This window comes from Panthera onca, chromosome C1, assembly GCF_046562875.1.
Source record: "Panthera onca isolate mPanOnc1 chromosome C1, mPanOnc1 haplotype 2, whole genome shotgun sequence".
Classification (NCBI taxonomy): Eukaryota; Metazoa; Chordata; class Mammalia; order Carnivora; family Felidae; genus Panthera; species Panthera onca.
In genome coordinates, this window is record NC_138346.1 from 150,132,027 (window position 1) to 150,158,623 (window position 26,597).

Genomic DNA, 26,597 nt, shown 5'->3' on the forward strand with positions numbered 1-26,597 from the left:
AAGGAGAAGCAAAAACCCTGGCCAAGGTATTCATTCCTAAACTTCCTCATTCTTTGGAGTCCCTTTTTGACTCTGTGTGGTCCTTGGCTTGAGTGCATCAGAAGCATTTGGAAGCAGCCTATTTTAAAATGTGCTCCAGTCTTTGCTCTGGGATTTCTTCCAACAGCTGACATCCAGTCTTCAAAACTTGGTTCATCTAGGCAGCCAATGGCAACTAAATCACAACTGCTGCCTGGCTGACAGTGATTGTAAAACACATCTCAGTTTAGAGATATTAAAATGTGAAAAAAAAATGTATTTCTGAGAATGAATGGAATATACTATATTGCAAATTGTCTACCAGAAAAATTTCCCCAATTTGTATTGCTACCAACCCACATGAAGTTACCCACTTCTCTTATACCTTAGTTAATATTGGCAATCTCTATAATCAAAAACCTTTGCCATTGGATAGGTGACAAGTAGTATCCCATTTTCATTTACACCTGTTTTACTATTAGATCAGTTGAAATGTATCTTCGTATATTTTTGGTCATTTGTATTTGTTCTTTTCCATGTGTCCATATACTTGACTTATTTTTGTTTTGATGTTAATCTTTTAGTTTTTTACATGCCTCTCCATCTCAGTAAGTAATGTAGGAAGAGTGTTAACCTTTCATCTATCCTATGTTGCAAATAGTTTTTTCCCCTAGTTTTTAGTTTGATTTATAAATTTAAATTTACAGGACTATTTTCTTATGTGTGGAGGTATTTCATTTGCATGCAGTCAAGTTAGTGAATTTCTTCTGTGATTTCTTCCCTTGCTCTTATGTTTAAAAAAGTGCATCACAGAGGCACTGGGGTGGCTCAGTCGGTTAAGCATCTGACTCTTGATTTCAGCTCAGGCCATGATCTCTCACGGTCATGAGTTCAAGCCTGGTATTGGCCTCTGCACTGGGCATGGAGCCTGCTTAAGATTCTCTTTCTCTCTCTCCCTACCCCCTCCCCCACCTGCTCTGTCTTAAAAAAAAAAAAAAAAGTTCATCATAAACTTGAAATCAAATAAATATTAATCTTTATTTTTTTCTAATTGTTTTATGATTCTTTCTCCTTTTTATAAAGTCTTTCATGCATATGAGAATTACTTTGATAAGCATCTAACCTTATTTCTTCCCCAAAGGTCAATGAATTATAGTAGGGCAATTGACTGAACAAGCCTTCCCTTTCCTACTGATTTAGGATGCCAACTTCTTCAAATATAAACATTTTTATACTTACTATGATCTCTATATGGAATAGCTATTCTCTAATGTTTTGTCTCTCTAGTTTTATACCAGTGCCATATTGTTTTAATTATTAATTAAATTCACCATATAATTTAATCAACAGAAGTAGGCTGCTTTTGCAAATGAATTATGCCTGGATGACAGGTTTAAATCTGGGTCCACAGGCTAAGCAAAATTAGTCAGTTGCTAATTGAAATTAGTCAGTCAGAGAAAGGCAAATATCATATGACCACTCATATGAGGGCTTTAAGATACAAAACAGATGAACATAAGGGAAGGGAAACAAAAATAATACAAAAACAGGAGAGGGGGGACACAACACATAAGAGACTCTTAAATATCGAGAACAAACAGAGAGTTACTGGAGAGGGTGTGGGAGGGGGGATGGGCTAAATGGGTAGGGGGCATTAGGGAATCTACTCCTGAAATCATTGTTGCGCTGTATGCTACCTAACTTGGATGTAAATTAAAAAATAATAAAGAGAAAGTAAAAAAAAAGAAAAGAAAAGAAAGAAATCTGGGTCCAGGGGCACCCTAGTTGTTATGTTTTTATAATATGTTTTCATTTTTGCTACAAGATTCCCATCATGACTTTTGTTTTCAAAATTGGTTACTCTTTTCTGAAGCATAAAAATATGCAGAACTCAGCAGCGATGAGATGAAAATCTAAGGATTATTTTTGAATGATTCACATAAGTCATATGAGATGGTTTGCCCAATTTAAATGAGTTTGATTTTTAATTTTTCGGTAGTTGTTGACTATTTCTGTGACTCTTTATTGCTTTCCACTTGGAGTTACATGCAATTGATGAGTACTCTACAGGGCAATCACCTTGCTTTTGCACAGGCTTTCCTCAGAACCTTCTAGCTAACTGTTATTTCAGGTACCACTTACATCTCTCACGTTATAGTTGTCCTTCACTTTCTCACATTATTCATCTGCTGTCGGCAGCTTCATTGCTAATTAGTACAGATGAGCAAAATTTAACAGAGATTCAGTTCAGACTGTAAAAAAAAAAAAAAAAAAAAAAAAAAAAAATTGAGAAGGACAGTCTGAATTCCTGCCCATGCAATCAGAGGTCCAAAGCAAGTAGGGGGCAGAGGAACATGGGCCTCTTTCCATAAAACCCGAGGGGGAGAAGTCTTGCCTGAGTCTTGTGGTGTTGCTTCTCACTATACGAGGGGGCAGGCTGGGTTTTTAGTTTTATTTGTTCATGTATTTATTTTGCAGCATTTATTCCCTGCCAAGGAGACGCTGGTGGACATAGTTTCTCCAAGGCAATAATTGCTCCTTCAGCCATCACAATTCCTTTCCATCAAGCACTGTGGAGTGCACCTCTCTTCCCCTTATAGAAACAATGTTATACATTTTTGTATCTCCGGGAACACAAAACACAACACTCTGAACATAGGAAGCTGATTAGCAAATGTTTGTTGAAAAAGTTTTGAATGACTTTCTAGCCTGTGATCTTTAAGGCCAAGTATACCCTCAGGCTTGACGTTTGTCATTTTTGACGTCAGCTTTAGTTTTACTAATAAAAACGTTTTGGTAGAGAAGTGAGATATCATAGACCCTACAAAGACTTAAAGAAGGTTCTGGCTTCTTTCTAAAAATGAGAATTGGGGGCCACACATCTCTTTTTACTTGTCCTTTGCCTCTTGTTCCCTTTTTGTCCTGTTCCTGCCCATAGGTCTACAAGCTGGATGTTCTCCCAGCCTCTTTCCCTCTGCATTTCTTTTCTGGCTCACTTTCTTGCCTTCCCCTCAGACCTGACCCACATTTGTAAAAAAAAAAAAAAAAAAATCATCTAGCTAGAATGTCTGGTTCCTTTTGCAAAAACAGCTAACCATAATCCCTTCTCCTTTTTTTTTTTTTTTTTTTTTTTTAGGACTCATGCATTAAAGGTAATCACATATGGCTTTACAGAATCCCTGTTCTCCTTTCCAATGCTCAAGTTCAAGTTCAGGAAGTTCCCAAGTTACAACATAATTTATGTTTCCCCGGTGCCTTTGCTAATTAAATTGTTTGGAACTTGGAAAAAATTTCCAGTAAAAGAAGGCTTTAACTGGTGTTTACAGTTGCCAGTTTAGGGTTACAACGGCTTACTCACTCAACACACGACACATTAGCATTTACTAGGTGCTGGTGGTTGCCCTTTCAGCTCTGTGCTGTTGGAGTTGAGCTGTTCACTCCCCTGACCTTGTTCTCATATATCATCTGCCACGTTTTTGCTTATTCCAGTAAACAGGATCTTTCTTAACACTAGCTTTGCAAGTTGTAGCCCTCCCTATACCATTCATCTGCAAGGCAACACAGGAATTTTCTGAACACCCAAGTGAAGCAACAGTACTCTGCACATGTCAACCAAAATTTAGCCATATCCCTGTGAAGATTTGAGGTATAGAGGATGTCATGCCCTGTGGGATGAGGTTTATCCCATAACAAACAAAACATTATCTTCAGAGAAAGAATTTCTTTGATGGTAGGGGGCAGGTTACCATATAGTTTGTCTTCTAGGATATGGTTCCTAGTTGACATATAGGAAGTCCCAATATCAACGTTGAATGAACAACGAATGAATGAATGGCCAAGGGCTACAAGAAGATATCTGGGCACATGCTGTCAGTGTTTCCCAAGGTTCTGAAGCATGAGTAGGAAGGACCTCACAGTATTTCTCTCTGGTGAGGTCACCAGGAAGGTCCAACTTTCAGCAAGTCTGTGACTTTGTTTTACTTTGCAGAGTGCAGAGAGAACAAAGTCTTGAGGACATTGTTTTACTTTGCATCTTTCTTTACCAAAGGTGGGTCAGTGGTGGCTTTATATTTCAGCTTTGAAAAACAAAGTACCCAGGACTATTTACCCCAGGAGGTTAAGAACCCTCTTATAAGAACTTTAAGTTGTTTTGTTTTGTTTTTTAAATTTCCTGTTTCAACAAAAAGGTGCCTAGGAAAGGCTCCAGGCCAGATGCACACGAACATCCTGGGCCTCTGGGGGCTGCCCGCACCCTGGGGTAGCTTTGAGGTTCAAGTTTTAGAGCAAGCATTTGGCCTGGCAGTGAACCTGCCTCCCCTGGGAAGGTGGGTGTGGGCTACACTTACCCAGAGCCACTCCAAACATATCTCTTCCCGACGAGCGAGGAGAGACAGAGGGACAGCGCTTTAATACCGGGCTCCGAGGTATGGCTCTGTAAGCCCTGTGGGTCCTAGCGGACTTCTAGTGGGCACCATCACTCCTCCAGGCCGGCCACCCTCCTAGGGACCAGTCCCAGGCAGGAGGGCATCTGTAGGAGAGCCCCTGTGCGCCGATCCGTGCCTCGCCGGTGGGGGGCGCTCTCTCGTGGGAACAGTCGGACGCCGGGGGCAGGACGGGGCAGGGCGGGGACGCGGCCCCTCCGCCCCCTCGGCGCCACCCCTTGCTCCGCCAAACTTTCCTCGGGCTCCGGGCGTGTAGCAGCTGCCGCTGGAGAGGAGGGGCGCCGCGGCCGGCCCGTCTAAACCTTCACTGCTCCCCGCTCCCGGCCGGAGCCCGGCACCCGGTCGCCTCGTTGCGCTCGGCCCCGAGGGCATGCAGCAGCCGCAAGGGCCCCCGCTCCCGGGCTCGGCGGCGGGCGAGCGTGAGCGGTGAGTGCGGGCGCCGGGCGCGGGGAGGTTTCCCGGAGCCGGGGCGGCCGGGGCGCGCTTGGGGAGGCCGAGGCGCACCTCCACCGGGCCCAGCACGCGGCTTTTCGGGTTTGCCTGGCGTCCAGCCGGGTCCCGAACCTACTCCAAGCACCTGGGACAAACTCCGGGTGGCGCATCTTGCCCGCCCCCACTTTTTGTCTTGGGGGTGAAAAGCAACCGGGATGCAGGATCCGCGTTGCATGTGCTGTGGGCTGGTGGGCTGGGCGCCGGGAGCGCGACGCAGGCTTCGCTCTGCCTTGGCACAGGTGCTGCTTTTCCAAGCCCAGCCTCACAGCCCTTGATGGTGAACTGAGTTATTCCCGTGGAGCCCAGGGATTTAACCTTTTTCAGCCTCGGGTTAACGCCCGGGACGACGGTGTGGCAGGATAAAGCTCGAAGTCTGCAAGGCATAAAGATTCGTGCAATCGTTACTATTAACAAACTGGTAACACTGGGGGTGGGGGTGGGAGGGGGTGCTTGGTGAGTTAATGAAGGTCCCCGTGATCCCCCTCACCAACGGAAGACAAAAGTGCTTTGTTCTGTAGCAATGTTACTTTATTGCTTTCCCTGAGCAAGTTGTGACTACCCAAAATTGCTTACAAGTTTCTCAACTTGTAATTGGAGTAGTGACTGAATATTGGCACACAATTTAGTCTTATAAAGGTAATCATTAAAACGGGCCTCAAAAGCAATTTTTAACTGAGTAATTTCCACAAAATATGTCCCTGTCATTTGTTATTGTCATTGCAACACATTTCTGCCTCCTCACTCCTTTGCTGCCCAGAGTATTACCTGGTCTTGGAATGTTACTTTAAAAGTTAAGGGCCACTTAGCTTCTTAGGGTAACTACTTATGTTGGTTTTTTTTTAATGAGTTGGATGATGAAGTAAATGCCAGCTACAAACAGATGATCTCTTCTTTACCAGCGAGTTATTAGTCTATGCATTGCATGGCGTTTCATCAATGCATGGACTTTTTTATTGTTAAGGAGAGTTGTTGCACTTTCTGGTGAACTATCTATCAGTAGTTGCTAACCCTGCTTTCCCTGAGACTTGGGACCCAATTTTGTGTGGTCTGAGTCCAGTGAGTTAGAATTTTTTCAACTAGAAGTTATACAGTTAGAAACACACAACTTTGGCTCTGTTAACATCATGCTTATCTAAACAAACAGGACCATTCTAAAAAGACCAGCAAACAAATCCTGCCAGTGAGGTTTATGTACTTGAGATAAGCTTCCAGAGTTGTCTCTTGTGCCTTGAGACTGTATGGAGCTAGTATCGTGTACTAGGACATGTTAGATCTGGACTTCTAAGCTGCTGGCCATATCTTCTATTGACCATCACTACTGCGTAACTAGAAACGTAGATCATTTGGGCACATTTTTTGTTTTCTTTTTTCATCTTTCACATTTAAAACTTTGTGGCTTTGATTTCAATATAAATGACACATCCTGTCTTCTAAATCTGACAAATGCATAAATCAGCTGCCAGCCCCTGTATGTTACAGCAGATCTATTTTAGGTATCTGGTTGTTGCATAGGATGTTTGGTAGAACAGATATGCCTGTGGTTTCTATGAATGAAGACTGATCTCACAAGACATAAAAACACGTGATTGTTTCTGTCATGAACCTGAGAGTCTATAACATGTTCATGCTTTCCCTCATTTTTCCAAAACCCACACACAGGACAAATGCACACAGAAGTGTAGCCAGGCAGCAGTCGAGGCACTTCCTGCTCAAAGTCTTGCACACATGCCCAAGGCTGACTGCTTTGCCCCCATGTTTTCCATCTTTTTGATGAGGGGGCAGAAATCACCATAACTTAAGTCCAACCTCTTATTTCTTTGGGGTGGGGCAGGGGGAATTGCTGTAACTCAAATGGGAATTACTATAACTCAAATTACCTATTAGCCATTCTCCTTGGAGTGTACATTAGTTCAGAATGCTTTCTGGTCTGTGATTATACCCAACAGAGTGGTTAAGTCTGATTGCAAGCTTCTAAATGGCAGAGCCGGGGGCCCAAGGCATTATTAATGTGGTGTAAGGAAAAGAGCAGGGCTTTGCCGTCAGACCAGCCTTTGTTCCTGGCCAGGCTTTGTGACCTTGGATACTTGCTTCACTTCTCTAAGCCTTAATTTCCTTGTCTGTAAAAGTGAAGATTATGTCCACCTCCGAAAATTAGAAGAGAAAGCACTCAGCAGAGTGCCTGGTATACAGGAAATGCTCCTTAAATGCTGGTTGCCATCTTTTCCTCCAAGACTGATATTTGTCTAAACATGGGTGCAAATGCATGTTGTTCTGGCGAGAGTGCCAACAGAGATTCCCGAGCTGTAGGTGACTTAGAGATGTTCCACCCACTTCCTTGCTTGCTTGCTTCCTTCCTGGGTCCTTTGTTCTTCTTTCCATCATTCCTCCTGCAGGCACTGAGCCTCCTCCTCTTTGGCCTTGCTGATCATTTGTTCCTCATCCTGGATTGTGCATGTATGTGGAGGAGTCCCCTGGAACTTAGTCCTGCCAAGGATGGGAGAGGTGGAGGTGAGGGGCGGGGTGCTGTCTGCAGAAGCCCTGAGAGTTGACCGAGTTAGGCAGTTGGAGAACATGGGTTTGGTTCTAGTCCCAGCTCCACTTTGTGAGGTCTTGTGACGTTGGATAAATCGCCTGTCATCCTTGAATCAGTTTTCTCATTTACATAACAGGGATAATAATTCCTTTCTACCTATGTGCATGTGTTGTGGGTGCCGTTAAGTCGTCTCTGTGAAAGAGCTTTGTGCCTGTGAGGACCACATAAACGTTGGAATTAAAGAGGCAGGGCCTCCAGATGTGGGACACCCTAGGCAGGTTGCATGGGGGTGGTAGGGTCTCCATACGGGTGTTGGGTGTGCTAAGTGCTCATTGCTGCAGTCCCTCCAGAGCCTTCTCTCCTGCCCTCCCACGTCGAATGAGACTTCACGGAGGAAATCCTGCCAGAGGTTGCGAAACTGTGCTATGGGGAACGCAAATTTCAGGACTGAGATGACTTAACACTGTGTGATCGAAGGCACAGGGCAAAGTTCCGAAGAAGCAGTAATTCCCTCTTAGTATTACCTGTACGGTCTGCTCATCTCAGTTCTTGGTAGACAAAAACACAGAGCTAGCTAACCAGCCAGTGAGTCAGAAGAGCATGGCCACGCAATCACCAGACATGGACTTGGGGTGCCTGATGCCATCCTCACTGGCATGTGCCTTCTTGCTAACTTAGGTCTCTGCGGTTCACTCTGCAAAGCACTGAACCAACTCAGGGCATTTCCACCCCACAGACAAGCTAATTATTGAATTCATTCTGAAAGATGTGTGGTGCTCTGCCTGATCTGCCTGGTGGGCCAGGCCAGGCCCAACGAAAGGAGGGTCCTGATTTCCTGGGTTGCGCCTATCCCTCTTCACTCTTGAGGCTGATGTCCTTCTCCTTATTCCTCTTCTCCCTTCATCTGCTGGCCCTGCCTCTGCAGCACTTGACCCCTCTCCTCCTGTCCTGCCGCCTGGTACATTAAACTCCTTCCTTGCCTGTGACCCCTGACATCACCCAGCTCCCATGGACCTTGCCTCCTCTCCTTAGGTGTGAATCATTCATACACCTTAAGCTGGGCCAGACTAGGTGTCACTCTGGAAAACAACCTGCCCAGTACAGCCTGCCCCACCCCTTTCTAAAGATGTTAGTCAGCCCCCCTAAATACTCATCAACTAGTCCTGTGTCTTCACCTCCAGGAGGTGCTCCTGGCCCTGGCCTTGACTTAGCCCTGTGCAGATTCTGTGACATCATCAGGGATGGCTTGGCAGGTAGCAGGGCTGGGTTGGAGGGCACCTTAGTCTCTGTGCCACCCGTTTGCCCAAAGGCCCTCCAAACAAACAAGCAATCTACACAAAAGCAGTGTGCTTGCTTTGTAAATGAAGCTTTTGAGGCTTCCTTGGTCTCCCGTTACAGATAAGCTGCCCCAAAGCCCCTCCTCTACAGAAATTCTGGAGCTGCTCCCAGATCGACTCAGATCATCTAAGTCAAAGGTGGGCAGTGGAGTCAGTCAGAGGCATTCACTCCCCAAGGAGAGCTAAAGAAATCCAAAGTTAAGCCCTTGCCGGTAACTGGTTATTGAAGACCAAAACAAGAGACCACTTGCAGAACTCACTGACTCACGTGCCTCCTGCCCTGGTTGATTTTTAGTAGGTTAGTCCTTTGAATGGGGGCCCTTTCCCTGGGGTCACATGGGTCTGACAAAGAGAAAATAAGTATAATCATATCCTATATCCCCATGGCATTTGAATTGGTTAGAGTTCTCCAAAGAAACAGAACCAATAGGATATAAATAGATGTAAGTGAGGATGTTTATTGTAAGAATTGGCTCATAGGGTCCTAGAGGCCGAAAAGTCCCATAACGTGCCACCTGCAATCTGGAGAACCAGGAAGGCTGGTCGTGTAACTCAGTCTGAGTCTGAAGGCCTGAGAATCAGAAGCACTGATGTCCAGGGACAGGAGAAGATATAAGTCCCAGTTCAAGCAACAGGGAAGATTCCCCCTTCTTCTGTCAATGGAAGATGACATCTACTCACATTGGGTGATGGCGATCTTAGTTCACCAATTCAAGTGCTAATCTCTTCCAGAAACACCCTCAGGGACACACCCAGTTAATATTTTATCAGCTATCTGTGCATCCCTTAACCCAGTTATGGTGACACGCAAAATTAATCATTGTAACACCAAATCAGGAAATTGATGTTGGTACAACTCTACCATCCAGTCTACAGAGCCCACTCATATTTCTTCAGCCATCCCCCAGATCACTCTTTTCTCGCTTTATCTAGGATACACATTACATTTATTTGTCATGTCTCCTCTGGAATAGTTCCTCAGACTTAATCTGTTTCTAAGATCCTTGCATTTGTACAGGTCTTACATGCTGTAGGATGATTCTCCAGCTGGGTCTAGCACGTGTTTCTTCAGAACCAGACTCAGGTCATGTGACCTTGGCAGCACTTTGCTCTTCTTGGTGCATCACATTAGGGACACAATGTTGGGGCACCTGGGTGGCTCAGTCGGTTAAGTTTCTGACTTCCCTCAGGTCATGATCTCACAGTTCATGGGTTTGAGCCCTGCATCGCGCTCTGTGCTGATGGTGCAGAACCTGCTTGGGATTCTCTCTCTTTCTCTCTCCCTCTCTTCCTCTCTCTCTCCCTCCTTCTCTGTGCTCTTCCCTGCTTGTTCTCTCTCTGCCGCTCAAAAATAAATAAAGGAAAAAAAAAAAAAAAAGGAAGGTACACCACGTCAAACTCTCGCTGCTGGAATATTGGCCTTGAGCACCTGCTTATGTTGGTGTCTGCCTGCTCTCCTCACCTTAAATTCACCACTTCTTTCTTTGAGATTTATTGGTGTTTGTGGGGAAGTACTCTGAGGTTATGTTAATAGCCTGTTCCTCATTAAACCTCCACCTACGGCATAACCAGTCATTGATGACTTCTGCCTGAATCAGCCACCTCTGTGAAAGTTGCCACATGGTGATTCTGTATTTCCATCACTCCCACGTTTATTCATTGGCATTATACTATAAGGAAGAATTTTCTTTCTCCCTCCTGTATTTACTCATTTATGTTAGAAAGCGTTCATGGATTCCCTTTGTATCCAAAATGTTGAAATCTGTTACCATCATTATTTATTTTGATGCTCAAATGGTCCTCATTTGACCAGTGGAAGCCCCTCGAAGCTGGCTCCTGTGTCCTTTTGATCTCCCCATTATTCACCGAGCATTTTTTTTTTTAACGTTTATTTATTTTTGAGACAGAGAGACAGAGCATGAACGGGGGAAGGTCAGAGAGAGGGAGACACAGAATCTGAAACAGGCTCCAGGCTCTGAGCTGTGAGCACAGAGCCCGACGCGGGGCTCGAACTCACGGACCGCGAGATCATGACCTGAGCCGAAGTCGGCCGCTTAACTGACTGAGCCACCCAGGCGCTCCTCACCGAGCATTTTAAAATGTTCTGGTACCACAAGATATTCCAGGCTTACTTTGTACTTTCCCTGACCTAGGTAGTCTCCCTTTTGGAAAAGAATGGTATTTAAAAACCAAGATATGGAAGATTGATGTGCCCATTGTTACTGGAGTGTCATTGTTTTAGACCTCTTGGACGGAGCTAGGAAGTATATGTATATACATATGCACACATATACATTCGTCAATTTGTCTACATTAGGCCATATGTTACAAAATCATGAATTCATAACAAATACTCCAACTCTAATCCAACACCCAGGGATCTTTCTACTTTTACCCCTTTATCTTTGTACGTATATTCTCTGGTGGTTAGAAACTTGTGTCTAGCTTCTACTGAAGCTTATCTTCATTATTTTTACTTACATTTTACTTGTTTTTACAGTATTTTACTCTTAGTTGCCCATGGCCCAACCACAAAGGCCATGCTGCCTCCTCTGTGCCTGACTCTGTCCCCACGGCCTCTTGTCCTTGGCTGCCAGGCCTGCTAACCCATGCGCCTAAGCAGCTTTGTTATCAGCCTCCAGCCCCTTTGCTCACCAGTCTCTGTTGCTCCCTAACATGTTGCCCATGCCTCGGTGCCACTCCCCAAACTGCCTCTCATCCTATTGCATTCTCCCTCACAAGCTGACCCCTCCGTTCTGGGGAAGGAAGAGAAAAGAGAAAGCAAAGGAAGCGTGAAGAAGATGGGAATGAAAGCAAAGATCGAAATAGTATAAACAAAGCTTTTGATAACATATTGCCAAATCACACTCCCCAGAAGTTGGATCAATTTACATTCCCGCCAGTATGTTAAGGACAGGCCATTTTCCCTACACCTTTGCCAACACTGAGTTTTGTTTGCCTGTTTAAACGTCAATCTGAGAGCCCTTCACTTTTGTCTCTGTTATAGCTCACACCATATTCAACTCATGGAAGTACTACACGTCCAGTTGTCATCTCACCCTTTAGATTGGGGTTTCTCAACCTTGGCACCGCTGACATTTTAGCTGCACAATTCATCGTTGTGGGGGCTGTCCTGTACTTTGTAGCCTGCGTAGCAGCATCCCTAGATGCTAGTTAGCACTCCCAGTTGCGTCTGCCATATAAATGTCTGCAGGTATTGGGAGATGTCCTGGGGCAGGGGTGTATGGAGGATTAGCCCTGGTTAAGGCACCCACTGCTCTAGATTATGAGCTTCCTGCGGGTATTTGACCTCTTTTTTTCTTTTTAAATAATTTTAAGTTATTTTTTGAGGGAGAGAGAGAGAGAGAACATGCAAGTTGGGGAGGGGCAGAGAGAGAGAGGGAGAGAGAATCTTAAGCAGGATCCATGTCAGGTGCAGAGCCCAATATGGGGCTTGATCTCATGAACCATGGGATCATGACCTGAGCTGAAATCAAGAGTCAGATGCTTAACTGACTGAGCCACCCAGGCGCTCCCATTTGACATCCTTGTACGTGTTTGTACATCTTTGCCTGTCTTCTGCATATAATGAACACTGAGGAAATGTTAACTGGACAGGGATGAGAGGACTCAATGGTTGGGTAGAATTCACTATGATAGGACAGTGGAACTTACCCATTACATGTTTGTAACTCTCCATGTATGCGAATTCCATGAATATCTAACAGAGGGAAAAGAAAATGAATGTCCACAGGACTAGGTCATTACTGGTCTTTCTCAGTTAATTTCCAGTCTAATTTCTTACAAGTTAGATGATTGAATTCTGTGGTCTAGTTCAAATGGTAGACTCTATTGTGTTGATGGGGAAAGTACAATGCCGTTGGAGAAGGTGTTTCTTAAGTTAGATCATTCAGGGTGTTAGAGGTAAATCCAGTTGCTTGTTTTTCTGAACTTTCTCTGAAACAGGCAAACTGACTAATCATTGCTATTTTTTGTTATGTATTTAGAGTTTTATTCTGTCATTTTCATTTCATGGTATGGACTGTTTCCCATAAGCTTTTGTCAAAACTTATAAGTAGAGGTATGCTTACAAATTTTGTTGCTGTTTACCATAATCATATTCTGTTTCTTCTAGAATCAGTAAATGTTTGCAAAAGGCATTAATGTCAGTATGGAGAGCAAACCTGAATATTTCATTTCTCATGGGGGCATAGAATTAAGTACCGCAAAAGGGCTCCATTAGTCAGTGTGGTCCAAGAACCCTGGGCCAGAAGGATGAGCACTGGTGAGAGAGAATCAGTCTGTCCCAGTTTTAGTTTTCTTCTCTGGAACGTGGAGAATGCTACCCTGCCCATCTCACCACAGGATCAAATGGGAAGAGATGCAAACTCACTTTGAACACTTCTTCTGGACCTGGAAGTGGGCTGAGGTCTTTCCACTGGCTATTTCATTCACTTTGTCCTAATCACCCAGTGGCCCAACAAGGTAGAGCTTGTCTCCCCTTTACACCAAAGGAAATGGAGGGTCAGAGAGGTTAAGTAACTTTCCCAAGGCCCTATTGATAATGGCTGTAAAGGAATGAATCCTAAGTGTCAGATTTAAATCTGCCAACAGTCTTAGAAATTAGATACTATTATTATCCCTATTTTACAGATGAGGAAATCCCTTAATTAGTTTGCTGGTGAACAAGACTTCAGACTCAGGCCATGTAGCTCCAGAAGCCATGCTCCTTTGCATGTGGACATCTAGCTTCCCCAACACCATTTGTGGAAGAGACTGTCTTTTCCCCATTGTGTATTCTTGGCACCCTTATTGAAGGTCAGTTGACCATACACGCATGGATTTATTTCTGGGCTCTCTATTTTGTTCTGTTGGTCTAGATGTCTGTCTTTTTGCTGGTACCATACTGTTTTAATTACTATAGCTTGGTAATATTTTTTGAAATCAGAAAGTATGCAGCCTCCAAATTTGCTCTTCTTTCTCCAGATTGTTTTGGTTATTTGAAGTCCTTTGTGTTTTATATTAATTTTAGGATTTAAAAAAAATGCCACTGAGATTTTGATAGGGATAGTTCTGAATCTTTAAATCACTTTGGATAGTATGGACATTTTGACAATATTGAGGCTTCCTTTCTGTTAACATAGCATGTCTTTCCATTTATTTGTGTCTCTTATTTCTTTTATTGATGTTTTGTACTTTTCAGTGTATAAGTCTTTTACCTCTTTAGTTAAGTTTATTGCTCAGTATTTTACTCTTTTTGATGTTGTAAATGGGAATGTTTTCTTAACTACCTTTTCGAATTGTTCATTGTTAGTGTATAGAAAGGCAATTGATTTTTGTGTGTTAATTTTGTATCCTGCAATTTTTCTGAATTCACTTATTAGTCCCGACATTTTTGTGTGTGTTTGTGTTTGCGTGCAACCTTTAGGGTTTTCTGTGTATAAGATCATGTCATCTGTGAATGGACACAATTTTACTCTCCTTTTCTCATGTGGATGCCTTTCATATCTTTGTCTTGCCTAATTGCCCTGGCTGCGACTTCCAGTACTGTGTTGAGAAGAAGTGGCCAGAGGCTACTTGTCTTGTTCCTGATCTTAGAGGAAAGGCTCTCAGTTTCCCACTGCTGAGTATGATGTTTGTAATGGGAGCCACGCTCTTTGTCCACTGTGCTCACCTGCTCACCTGTTGGTGTTTGAACCCAGACGTGAAGTCTGGGTTCTTTTACCACACCGTGGTGTCTCTGCTCTCCCTCCTCTACCTCCTTCTCCATCCCTGCCTCCCTGCTCTGTCTCGGGCAGCAGCAGAAGGAGGTGGCAGTGCCTGCAGCCTAGTCACCGCAGCACTGGGCACATTCTCAGGCAGGGAGAACTTCTTAGGGTAGATGTAGGATGACTTTGTCATCACTCATTGTTAAATTGAGATGTTAGAGCGCAAACAGTTAAACTTCCAGAATACTGGCTGTATATTCCATTGATTTTTTTAAGAAAATTTGAGTTATCTGACTTTCTTAGGAAGTACTATTTGCCATTGTATTACTTCCTATGTGCTAGGCATCTTGCCAATCACTTTGTAAACATTGCTTTAATTTAATCCTTCACCAACCCCATACAGTCACTGTAGTTATGGTGCCATTTTTATAGAGAAAGCAAAAGGCTCTGACTGCATCATCGGTGTGCCGGGTTAGAGCCATTTGTGAGTGTGACGAGTCTACATCTGACTCAGGTCCAGCTGATGCTGAAGCTTCCGCTCCTTCCCCATTATTACCCAGCCCCTCCTATGTGACATGGCCCCCCATGCTTTCCTTGAAAGGGTTTAGTTTATCAGACGCCCCTGGTGTGGCCTTTTCTTATCTAATCTCTGTTTTATATACTCGTCATAGAATGTTCCTTTCTTTCTTTATTCTGACTGACCAACATCTGGTATATGATGGAGGAGGAGGGACAAGAAAACCACCTAAAAATAAAACAAGCTCCCATTCAGAAGAACAGGAGACACGCAGCAGTCACAGGTGCATAAAAATAATGAAGCCGTGCTGGGCAGGAATAAAAGCTCTCTGCCCTGGTGGTGGGGTAATTCTGTGGGTGGTCCCTGTGTTTGCTTTCCAGGAGAGGCCTCACAAGGACCCTGACTTTGACTTTGTTTCCTATGAAGTTTCTTCCTTGTCCGTCTGTGGCCGTATCTGAAATGGGTGTGGGAGAGTGTGCTTCTTGGGGAAGAGTGAACAGGGGCCTTTCCAGGCCCAGCTGTGGTAATACAATACCTTCAAAAGTTCCCTGGCTTTCTGGTCTGTTCCATTAACCAGTTACCACATCCGCTTGGTTCTTGACCAGGTTCTTAAGCTTGCCTTATTTCCTACCTTCTGTGCTTGGCCCACCTCTGTCTTCCCCCTTCTTTGGTCTCTACCTTGAGATCCTCTAAAACATAGCCATGGGCAGGATGGTGCACCTTTACTCTGATCTTTACTGTAGGCCTGTCTTCCTTTGCTTCACTGGAACGTCTTATTGACAGACCTTCAAGAAAGGCGCTGAGTGGTGATACCATCTTTTTGCTCTCTGGGGTCACAGAAGCAGTTAACTTTTCTAATCCCCCAGTTTCAAGATGGTGTCCATTCCTGTACACCTACTTACAAACAATTCTTGCCTGAGCTCATCTCTTTCTTGTAATGCTTTGCTAAAAGCTGCAAGGAAGGAACAGCCAATGCATGTTCACGTTCTATTTCATTCCAGCACCTTCACCTAGAGCTGCGGGCTTCTTGGGCAGAGTTTCAATACACAGTGCCTTGAAGAAGACAGAAGTTTATTTTTCTCTCTTGTTGACAGTCCTGAGGTGAGTGCTTAGGGTTTGAAGGGTCCCTTTCTTCTTGTTTTCCCACCATCCACTAGGGCAATGCTTCTCAAACTCTCTTTGTTGAAAGGCTGGTTTTCTTTCTTTCCAATACAGCAAAAACCAATAGTTGTGTTTTGTGAGCCACTGATCACGCACTTTGTATTTCACAGTAATGTCAAAGTGCTGTAAACATTTCCAGGTGTTTATTTGTGATTTCTGTACTTATCTCCTTATTGGTAGAAACTTGTCCTTGCACTCTGTTGAATCATGCTCCTTTAGCGCTCTGCCCTGGTCTGAATGCTTAGTGCTGAATCACAGAGCTGACTGTGTTCCCGTTTGCAGGAAAGTGAAAGAGCACGGAGGAGCACACATGGCATGTTTTAGGGCTAACCTGGAAGTAGCTCACTTCACTTATGTTCACATTCCATTGCGAGAACTTAGTCATGTGGCCAGCCTGGCTGCAAGGAGGCGGGGAATGGAGTTCTTTCCAACTGGAAAACAACTTAGCAGTCTGAGCCATAGAGCGTAAGCTAAATACTGATACAAAAATAATAATAATAATAATCATGGGCGCCTGGTGGCTCAGGCGGTTGAGCAACCAACTGTTGATTCTGGCTCAGGTCATGATACCAGGGTTCTGGGATCAAGCCCACATCAGGCTCTGCACTGGGCATAGAGCTTGCTTGAGATTCATTCTCTCTCTCTCTGTCTCTCTCTCTCAAATGAGAAATTTTAAAAAACGAAATAAAGTCATGAGAGCAGTCTCAGAGCAGTATACACTTATGGGCAAAGGAGCTAGAAGAATGAGTCTAGTGTCCTACCACACAGAACAGGACTTCTTAGAAATGGAATCTAGGGTCCGGCCAGTCCTTCTTTGCAGCCTGAGGGTCAGAGCCCTGCTGTATGGTAAGGTTAATAAGGGGAAGTTCACTGGAGAAGAGGCTGAGAACCATTCTCTGGGGGAAGCCCAGCCAGCATAGACTCAGGTTTGTAGCCGAGTTAGAATCCCCAAGGCTATATCCCAAGTGCTGGAGCAGGAGCAAGTTGAGAGCCCAGAACACTGCAGTAGTTGGGACCCAGTGGGGCATCAGGGAAAAGGTGGCCCTGCTAGTCTACCCTGAGCCTCAGCAAAACATCCAAGAGAGAGAACATACAAGGGCCTGGCCAGTGTGAGTGGGACAAAGTCTGTCCTATTACAAACCTCTCTGCCAACTTCTGTGTGCTGCACCACGGACAACTTGTGAGGCCTGAGACCACCATCATTCTGTCTCCCGGCACTAAAACCCTGCTGTTTAAACTTGCAGCTGTATTTTTCACTGTGGTCCCGTTATCTCCAAGAGCTGAAAGGAAGATGAGAGTTCCAACCTACATATGTGCTGTCTTCATGCCAACTTTCTTCTTGTTTATCTTGAAGGCAGTTTGGGAGCTTAGAATGAGACTGTGTGAGAGGTGTCGGGGCTTGAGATCATTGTTCAGGAGTCATCCACATAGAGAAGATCATTTAAGTAGTAGTAGTTCGGGCGGGAGAAAGTTTAAAGGGAAGAGAAGGGGAGGCTGAGAACAAGTCTAGGAGTACGTATACTGCAGGACTGATGGAAAAACGGGGCAGCGATACAGAGGGCTAGGAGAAAACACCAGGAAAGAATGGGGTCACAGAGGCTCAGGTGGGGAGTATCAAGAAGGGGATGACTGGGGCACCTGGGTGGCTCAGTCGGTTGAGCGTCCGACTTCGGCTCAGGTCATGATCTCACTGTCTGTGAGTTTGAGTCCCGCGTCGGGCTCTGTGCTGACAGCTCAGAGCCTGGAGCCTGTTTTGGATTATGTGTCTCTCTCTCTCTCTCTTCCCCTCCCGCACTCATGCTCTGTCTCTCTCTGTCAATAATAAATAAACATTAAAAAATTAAAAAAAAAAAAAAAAGAAGAAGGGGATGACTATTTGTCAACTTCCACAGTGGACCAAAGGGAAAGAGGACGGGAAGGAGAGGATTGGGGAATTACTAAAACTGAACACATTTTTATTTTGTGCTGATTATAAGCAGATACTTGTTTGCGTCTCGAAGAACAGGGAGGCAGGATACCAGCTCTGCTCCCAACAGGTTTGGAAATGACGTTAAGACAAATAAATTGTAATAAAGTGTGTTGAATGCCATCGAAGAGGTACCTAGTATTTCTCCGCTAAATTTCTTGGGAGAATACCTGTACTTTCTTTTCACTCCTGTATCTCCCGAGCATTAATCAACATAATGTGATCAAGTTTCCACCTCCTCTGCTTCCACCAGCTGACTGAAACTGACCAACCCGTGAGCCAAACATTTGTTGTGTATCTGCTCCATGCCCCTGTATTGTGCGTCCGGTGCGCAAATTTAAGTAAGAAACTGTTGCAGCCCTTGAGAAGCTCACTGTCTGGTGGGAAAGGCTCACTCTGGGGTAGAGGACATGCCTACAGTGTGACCCCAGGAGTCCTTCCCAACAGTAGCTAAAAGGAGTCGGAATCTAGCGAATAAAAAGTCAGTTCAGGAAAATCAGTGTGTATGTGTAGGAAAGTTCCAGTAGTATGGATTTGTCTTAAGTTCCGGAAGCAAGGATTGCTTCTCATCTCCCCCAGCCGTGTTTGTATTCGTATTGGAGGGAGCAGGTGGAAGAGCGAGAGAGAGGAGAAGAATTCTAGAATAGGGACGACTCTCAGTGCTTTTGAGCCTCCAAGCTTCTGTGCCTAGTCAGGGACTATGTTAGGCTGGTGTCTCCAGAATCTAAAGATCGTCAGGAGCGCCTGGTGGTTCAGTCGGTCAAGTGCCCAATTTTGGGTCAGGTCATGGTCTCACAGTTTATGAGTTCGAGCCCTGCATCGGGCTGTGAGCTGACAGCCCGGAGCCTGGAGCCTGCTTGGAATTCTGTGTGTCTCTCTTCCCTCCCCTGCTTGTGCCACCTCTCTGTTCTCTCTTTCTCTCTCTCAAAACTGAATGCACGTAAAGATCGTCTACCAGTGTAGCATTTCCACCAAGGCTGCAGGCCATAGAGCTTCTGGGAGAGCAGCACTTCCCCAGGATTCCCCACAGCTGGCCCTGCCACTGGGGGATGGCTCGGTGGTGCCCACCCATGTGTCACCCTTGTCATATGTCTGCATTGCCTTTGCCTCGCATCAGGCAGCAGTGCCCCCTTGGCTCAGGTTGTCATTACCCTCCCCTGCCCTCTACTGATTGTAAGGGAAAGTCTACTGATCCCTTCTCTGCAGCATCTGGTTTCAAATCTGGCTAATCCTTAGCCCAACTTCACACTGATCCATGTCATGTATTTCCATGATGTGTAAGACCAGCAACACAGGTAGAGCTGGGACGGGTCCTGGATTACACTGAAGGACATCTGTGAGGTAGACTCCAGAATGCAGGGATCCCCTGGAATCCAGTGCCATCACCTGTGTTTTCTATAACCCCTATTGCCGTGGGTAAATCACTCATTTATTAAGTCCCTGTGCGTGGAGAAACTTAGTAGGGTTCTGGTGCATGTAATGGGACACTGAGAACATCAAAAGAGTTGTGATGCTGGTCCATGCCCTCAGGAATATGATTTATTCCTCTTTCCTTCTCTGGGAGTTGTTTGTTGGATTCACAATGTTAAGAAATGTTAATATTACTAAATATTACTAAAAGATTTAAGAAACTCCATAACATATTAAAAGCTTGAAAATAACCTTTTTTTGTCATGCTACAGTGTACTTTAAATGACATCTGTATCATCAGCGTTCCACAAGAAACAAATGATACAGTCACACTGGTAATTGGAACAGGGGAAACGGTCACTTGGTAACTGGCAGAGGGCAGAGTTCACGGAAACCAACAAGAGATGGTGCGGTGCCAACCGAGAGCTGGAAGCAGCAAGGAGCGGTCAAGGCTCCTCAACCTGAAAGCCAAGGGGAGGGGGAGGCTGCCTGACAGCAGCTAACCAGGCCAGCCCATGGCAGCCCGGCGGGGAAGGAGCAGGGACCGTCAGTGTCTCAGCTCTGCCTTCTCCCGCCTCACAGCCTCACAGTCTCTTGCTGTGCCTCTTCGTTGGCTGGAGCTGGAGGGCAGGGGAGCTGCTGATGGAGTCCTGCAGGGTAAAGAGCACAAGGAGAAGGCTGGAGCGGGGGTTAGGGGGGCCCACAGATGAGATCAGGCATATCGCCCAGATGCCTTTTGTATGCATTTCCATGACCAGCCACCTTTGTGCTCTAACTACCAGACAGGCCCTGCGGGGTGGGAGAGGGAGGCAGGATGGGGAAGGCTATGAGATTCCCACTTGAGTGACGAGTGCTGCTCCCTGACCAGGGCGTAGAATCCCTGCAGGAGACCCTCTGGCTTATTGGTTTAGCAGTAGTGGTGCTCTCTTTTAGAATCTCCGAATCCTTGGGGCACCTGGTGGCTCAGTCGGTTAAGTGTCCAACTTTGGCTCAGGTCATGATCTTGGGGCTCATGAGTTCGAGCTCTGTGTCGGGATCTGTGCTAACAGCTCAGAGCCTGGAGCCTGCTTCGGATTCTGTGTCTCCCTCTCTCTCTGCCCCTGGCCCGCCTGCACTCTGTCTCTCTCAAAAATAAATAAACATTAAGGAAAAAAAAAAAAAAAAGAACCTCCGAAGCCTTGAATAAAACAACTCTTACCTACTATAGCCACATGCTTTGAAAATATGATTTTCCTTTCTATACAGAGTTTTAGAATTCAGTCAGGGCTGGCGTCATCTCCAGAGGCACAGAGGGGCCACGCTGCAGATCGCTATGGACCCATTGCTGGTGACAGTGGGGGAGTATTTGGAACAAACTGTATAAAGCAAGAGACTCTTGAAGATCCATTTTAGGACTAGAGGCAAGGGACAGGGCCATGCAAAGGAGTGAGCAAGGGAATGCAGTATTGCAGTTAGGTTGAGACAAACGGTTTGGACCAAAATTTTGTCTGTTGTGGGTTTTACATCTAAAGAAACCTAATCATCTTCTTCTTCTCCTCCTACTCCTTCTTCTTTTAACGTCTATTTATTATTGAGAGAGACACAGAGCGTGGTCAGGGGAGGGGTAGAGAGAGGGGGAGACATAGAATCTGAAGCAGGCTCTGTGCTGACAGCTCAGAGCCCGACATGGGGCTCAAACTCACGAACTGCGAGATCGTGACCTGAGCCGAAGTCGATAGCTTAACCAACTGAGCCACCCAGGCGCCCCTCAGAAACCTAATTTTCTTCTTGTGGAAAGTCTTTGCTATAAGCAGGAACATTCAAGTTTCTCAAAATATATTTTCACAGTGACAGAGTTCTTTGTACAAGATACTTCTTTTAGCTATAAATGTCTACACTTTAAATTATGGCACTTTCCTCCTCCAAACAGTAAAGCATGTGATTACATAATGGTCTAAGGATTATTTGCTGTGTGATAGAACATGTTATATTATGTGTGAACATTCATTTTAAGCATTATGCTTAGCATCTTTCCTTTTGAGAGGGTCAGAGGACAAAGTGTCTGTCATCTTTCTAGCCTCGTGGATTAGATGGCACTAAAATCGCATAATAGATAAAGCAAACACAATGAAACATTCACATTCTATTTGGACAGGTTAAGTCAGGGAATCTGCTGATCACATAAAACCCACGTCTCACTTCTTTGGTTTAGTTCTGCATGTTTTGCTTTCCTGTTTAATCGAGAGGTTTAAGACAGACTTCAGTCATCAGCGACATCTGGGGAACAATACATTCACTCACAGTTGTTTAGTAAACAAGTCGTAGATAGAAGCAGTGTGTATATACCGTGGCCTCTTATGAATCCGCCCACTCGGTGGAGAGAGAGAGCAGGGGTTGAACCAGCTGCCATACAGCAGACGGTCCTCCTTACCTAAAGGACTCAGAAGCGTGCAGTGGCAGAGGGACATGTTTATTCTGCCAGGCTCCAGCTGCAGCTCTCCCCCGCAGGTCACCACCGCTGGGCCGAGCACGACCGACCGGAGCCACGGAAGTTTGTCATTTCCCAAGTGCACCCCGCGTGTGTCTGCCCCTCCTCTGTGTGGCCACTGCCTGGGAACTTTACCACCAGTAGAGGCCCTGGGTGCATTGTGGAGGCCTTGTTGTGTGGAGACGGAGGGTCTAAATCAGAACAATTTTGTATGCCCGACTTTACTATTCCTTCTTAAGAGATACTCAGTCACAGACAGTATCCATTTAAATTGAATCTCAAACAAATTGCTTCTCCTCTGTGTGTTTTACCCTAACAGAGTACAGCAACTGTTGAAACGTGAGCTTTATTTATCTTGAAATGACTGAAGTATAGTGAGGTTGATAACATCCTCTCCTCTCTTTTTTAAAATCTATTTTATTTTTAAATGTGAGTGTTTTAATTTTTTTTAATGTTTGCTTTTGAGAGAGAGAGAGAGACAGAGCATAAGTGAGGGAGGGGCAGAGAGAGAGAGAGGGAGACACAGATTCTGAAACAGGCTCCAGGCTCTGAGCTGTCAGCGCAGAGCCTGACGTTGGGCTTGAACTCATGGACCGTGAGATCATGACCTGAACTGAAGTTGGGTGCTTAACTGACTGAACTACCCAGGCAGGTTCCCTTTTTTGTATGTACAGAAAAATTGAGCAGATAGTATAGAGTCCCCTTGTTATACTTCTACTCCCGCACACCGTTCTTTCTATTATTTGCATCTCATCAATGTGGTACATTTGTTATAATTAGTGAACTGACATGGATATAGCATTATCACCTAAGTCCGTATTTTATTCAGATTTTCTTCGTTTCTACCCTAATGTCCCTTTTCCATTCTAGGATCCAAGACACGTATTGTATTTAGATGTTATGTCTCCTTATGTCTTCACTGTGACAGTTTCTCAGATTCTCCTTATTTTTCTTGACCTTGACAGTTTTTGAGGAGTCCTGATCAGGAATTTTGCAGAATGTCACCCAATTGGGATTTGTCTGAGAGTTTTCTCGTGATGAGACTGTAGTTGTGGGTTTGGGAAACAGTAGAGTGCCATTCTTAACATATATCAAGAGTACAGATTGGCAACATCACTTATCACTGTGGCTCTTGACCTTGATCACCTCCGTAAAGTCATTTGTCAAGCTTCTCCACTGAAAAGTGATTCACCCCTCCCCACCCCCTGCCCTTTCCCTGCTGTCCTCTGGGAGGAGTTATGTTCCCCTCTTTTAGAGTAGAATGTCTGTATAATTTATTTGGAATTCTTATGCATGGGAAATTTATCTCCTCTTTTTCATTTGTTATTCAGTCATTTACTCACATCAGTATGCATTAAGAGTGTTTATTTTATACACTGGTTTATAGTCCAATGCTGTTTTGTTTTGTTGCTCAAATTGTTCTACCTTTGGCCACTGGGTTGCCCTCTCTTTTGAAGTTATGTTCAAAGAGGAGTCATAGTTTCTGATATCCATACACACAAGGGAGAGGTCTCAATTGTGGGACTGCCCTTCAGACCACCCTGTTCAAGGGTGGTGAACTCTACTCCTCACACCTCTCAACCACTGGGGCTTGGAGCCAAGTCCGTGGAGAAAATGAGAGAGTTGTGAGATCCAAATTAGAGGGTACACAGAAGAAGAAAGTAATAACGCTCGGATTGGGTAAACAGTTACAGGCACGTTGACATGTATGCACAAGGATTGCATTTAGTTCTATGTTTAACAAGTGTTTTACTGAGTGCCTACTGTGTGCTGCGCACTGTTCCAGGTACTGGGGATGACACACCCTAACAACACAATGTCCTTGACTTCCTTCTCATGAGAGGTAGACCATAACCCCAGTAGATGGTGACAGGTAGTCAGAAATGCTGCAAAGAAGAATGAGGCAGGACAGAGGGCGAAAGCTCAGCAGGGTGGCGTGAGGTGCTCTTTTAGAGAGTGGCAGAGGAGGGCTGTCTGATGCAGTGACATTTGAGCAGGAATGAAGTGGGGAAATGAGCCTGTGCGTATGTGGGGGAAGAGGCTTCTGGGCAGAGGGAATAGCAAAGTCCAAAGGCTTTGAAACTAATGGCTAAAATGAACCTCAGGGATCACATGTGGACTTAAATCTCCCATGCTATCCTGATTTTACTATTAACATGAATTATTAAAAAGAATTCAGTGAGCAAACGTGATTGCTTATGCAGAAGTGGTCTCGTTTCTGGCCATTAGCACAGCAACTGACCTAACCTCCAACTCCCATCTGGCTGGGGTTTCCAGAGGGGAGCGGACTATTCCACATTTGCAGGCCTCAGGAAAAGGAAATATGCACAGCACCCACTGACCTCGTTCAGGATGCCCCCTGTTGTGTCCTAGGAGGAAGGGGGAGCATTATTGAAAGCCAGCTAAAAGGCCAGCAGCACCGTGTCTTATGAGATGTAGCCAGAAATAAAAGCTGCTTGAGTGGTTTTCAAATGTCTTAATTTTCATAATTGTTTCCACATTATGGGCTAGCTGAACATTTTTTCAGAGAATCAAGTTTGGGAGAGTCTAAATGAAAGCTTTGCTCATGAAGTTTTCATTTGGATTCCACATATAGACTTCCTAAGCCATCATTTTATGAAGTCTTAAATTACTGAAGTTTGAAGTTGTGGTAATAGCTCCAAAGTTTAACATCTTTTGTTTGGGGGGGTCGGTCGAACTAGCCAAATCCTCTAAACCTTTGGTATAAAAGAGAAGAAGAAAGGGGTGGGGGGGAAGGAAAAAAAAAAGCAGCTGGGGATTTGGCAGAATTAAAGCTTCGCAACATTAGTCTTGAAATTGACCATGTTGTGTGGCCCACTTCCCATAAAATTTGAAAACAAATTTTCAGAAAAGTGCCTTTTCTGTGCTTCTCAGGGCTGTTAAAGCAAAACAAAGAAACCCAGGCTATTTATAACACCTAGATTTTTTTATGGTACAGGACAGTCTTTGAATGTGTCTTGATTGGATCATTCTGTTTTGGTAATTCTGTAGTGATTGTAAGTGTGACTGTAGTTGTTGGGTGTTTTGTTTGCCCGTGGAGACAAAGTGGAGTGGCGTCCATAGGCGTGCGGGCCTGGGAACACAGCTGCCTGAACAGAATCCAGGGTTGTCTCTTACTAGTTGTATGACCTTAGGGAAAGGGCGCTTGAGTTTCCTCACCTGCCAGATGGATGTGATAGTATGGGCGTCACTGTTGGGAGGATTAAATGAGATGACCCACCAGGCACAAAGTAATCACTCAAATATTAGCGGTTAGGAATAGTAGTAATGACGTGGACATAGGAAGTTAACTAACCCAAGAACAGAGGTAAGTAGTTCTCTAATGGACACATTTAGTGCATGATACGGAGGTCAGCAATGGTGTTTGACCCTTTCGTGTTAGTGGGAGAAGAGAGAGTGTAGGACCGAGATTTGTTCGTTCCTCCCACGAATGTTGATGCCACAGATGTGGTCAGAATTGGCAAGATCCCTGTTCTCCTGGAGCAGAACAGTCCAGGGGTGGGAGATGGACCATAAATGATGCATAGACACGGAAGAAAATATATAACAAATGATAGATGCCGTGGTGAAGATAGAACAGGGCTCTGTGGTTACTTTGGAGTTTTCGGAGAAGGTGTCTCTGTGGAGGAGATGTTTAGGCCCGGATCACAGAATCCTATTTTAAGGGTTTGAGAGAGTTCAAGAGATAATAAATTGATCATTTGTTATGAGCTCATTAAATTTTTTGGTAATTTCCAACTGAGAAAATATGATGATCTGTCATTAGTATGTACTAGGGACCATCAATAAGTTTGCAGCATATGACGGGGGGAGGAAAAAAAATCAAAAGCACTAATTCACAAAACTTCCAGTTATTCAATTAAAAAAATTTTTTTAAATGTTTTATTTATTTTTGAGACAGAAAGTGACAGAGCATGAGCAGGGGAGGGGCAGAGAAAGAGGGAGACACAGAATCCGAAGCAAGCCCCAGGCTCTGAGCTGTCAGCACAGAGCCGGATGCGGGGCTTGAACTCACAAACCACGAGATCATGACCTGAGCCGAAATCGGATGCTTAACCAATTGAGCCACCCAGGCACCCCTTCTAGTTATTCATTTTTGAAGCTCTGGGGTGATTGCATTAGGAAATGTTTTACAGGAGAGCTGGGGAAAGGGATGTCCTGATTTGATTAGTTGTCAGTGTCTGAGGTTTTACGGTTATATGACATTTGAGGCAGGAAACCATTTTATTTTCATTATCACTGAAAAACTCTCAAGTGTGCTGTGCTGGTGAGAGTAGCAGTAATGAACATAGCGAATCCTTGAGGCTTTTCCTTTGAACGTGAATTTTGATTTTTCAGAGCCATATTTGTCAAAGAAAGGTAGGATACATTAAGTGGAATGTATGGTCCCAAGGCAGAATTAAACTAGCATTTAAAAGTCTCTTTACTTATTTATTACAGAAAATGTAGACCAGAGAAAAAACTGGGAAGAATTTTTTCTAAGTGTTTATTTTTGAGAGAGTGCTGGCAGGGGAGACAGAAAGAG

At 44.7% G+C, this 26,597-nt stretch overlaps 1 protein-coding gene across 2 annotated transcripts in view; it reads left to right on the forward strand.

Annotated features, from left to right (window-relative positions):
• The first annotated feature begins 4,628 nt into the window (after positions 1-4,628).
• The window catches only part of LPAR3 (lysophosphatidic acid receptor 3), a 79,226-nt gene continuing 57,257 nt past the window's right edge, over positions 4,629-26,597 (forward strand). The window contains exons 1-2 of one of the 2 annotated variants that reach the window (XM_060621674.2): positions 15,229-15,330; positions 16,049-16,148. The gene's annotated coding sequence lies outside the window, so the exon portion shown is untranslated. Of the gene's footprint in view, positions 4,887-15,228; positions 15,331-16,048; positions 16,149-26,597 lie in introns of those variants that run through there. The other variant, XM_060621672.2, reaches the window with a different exon arrangement.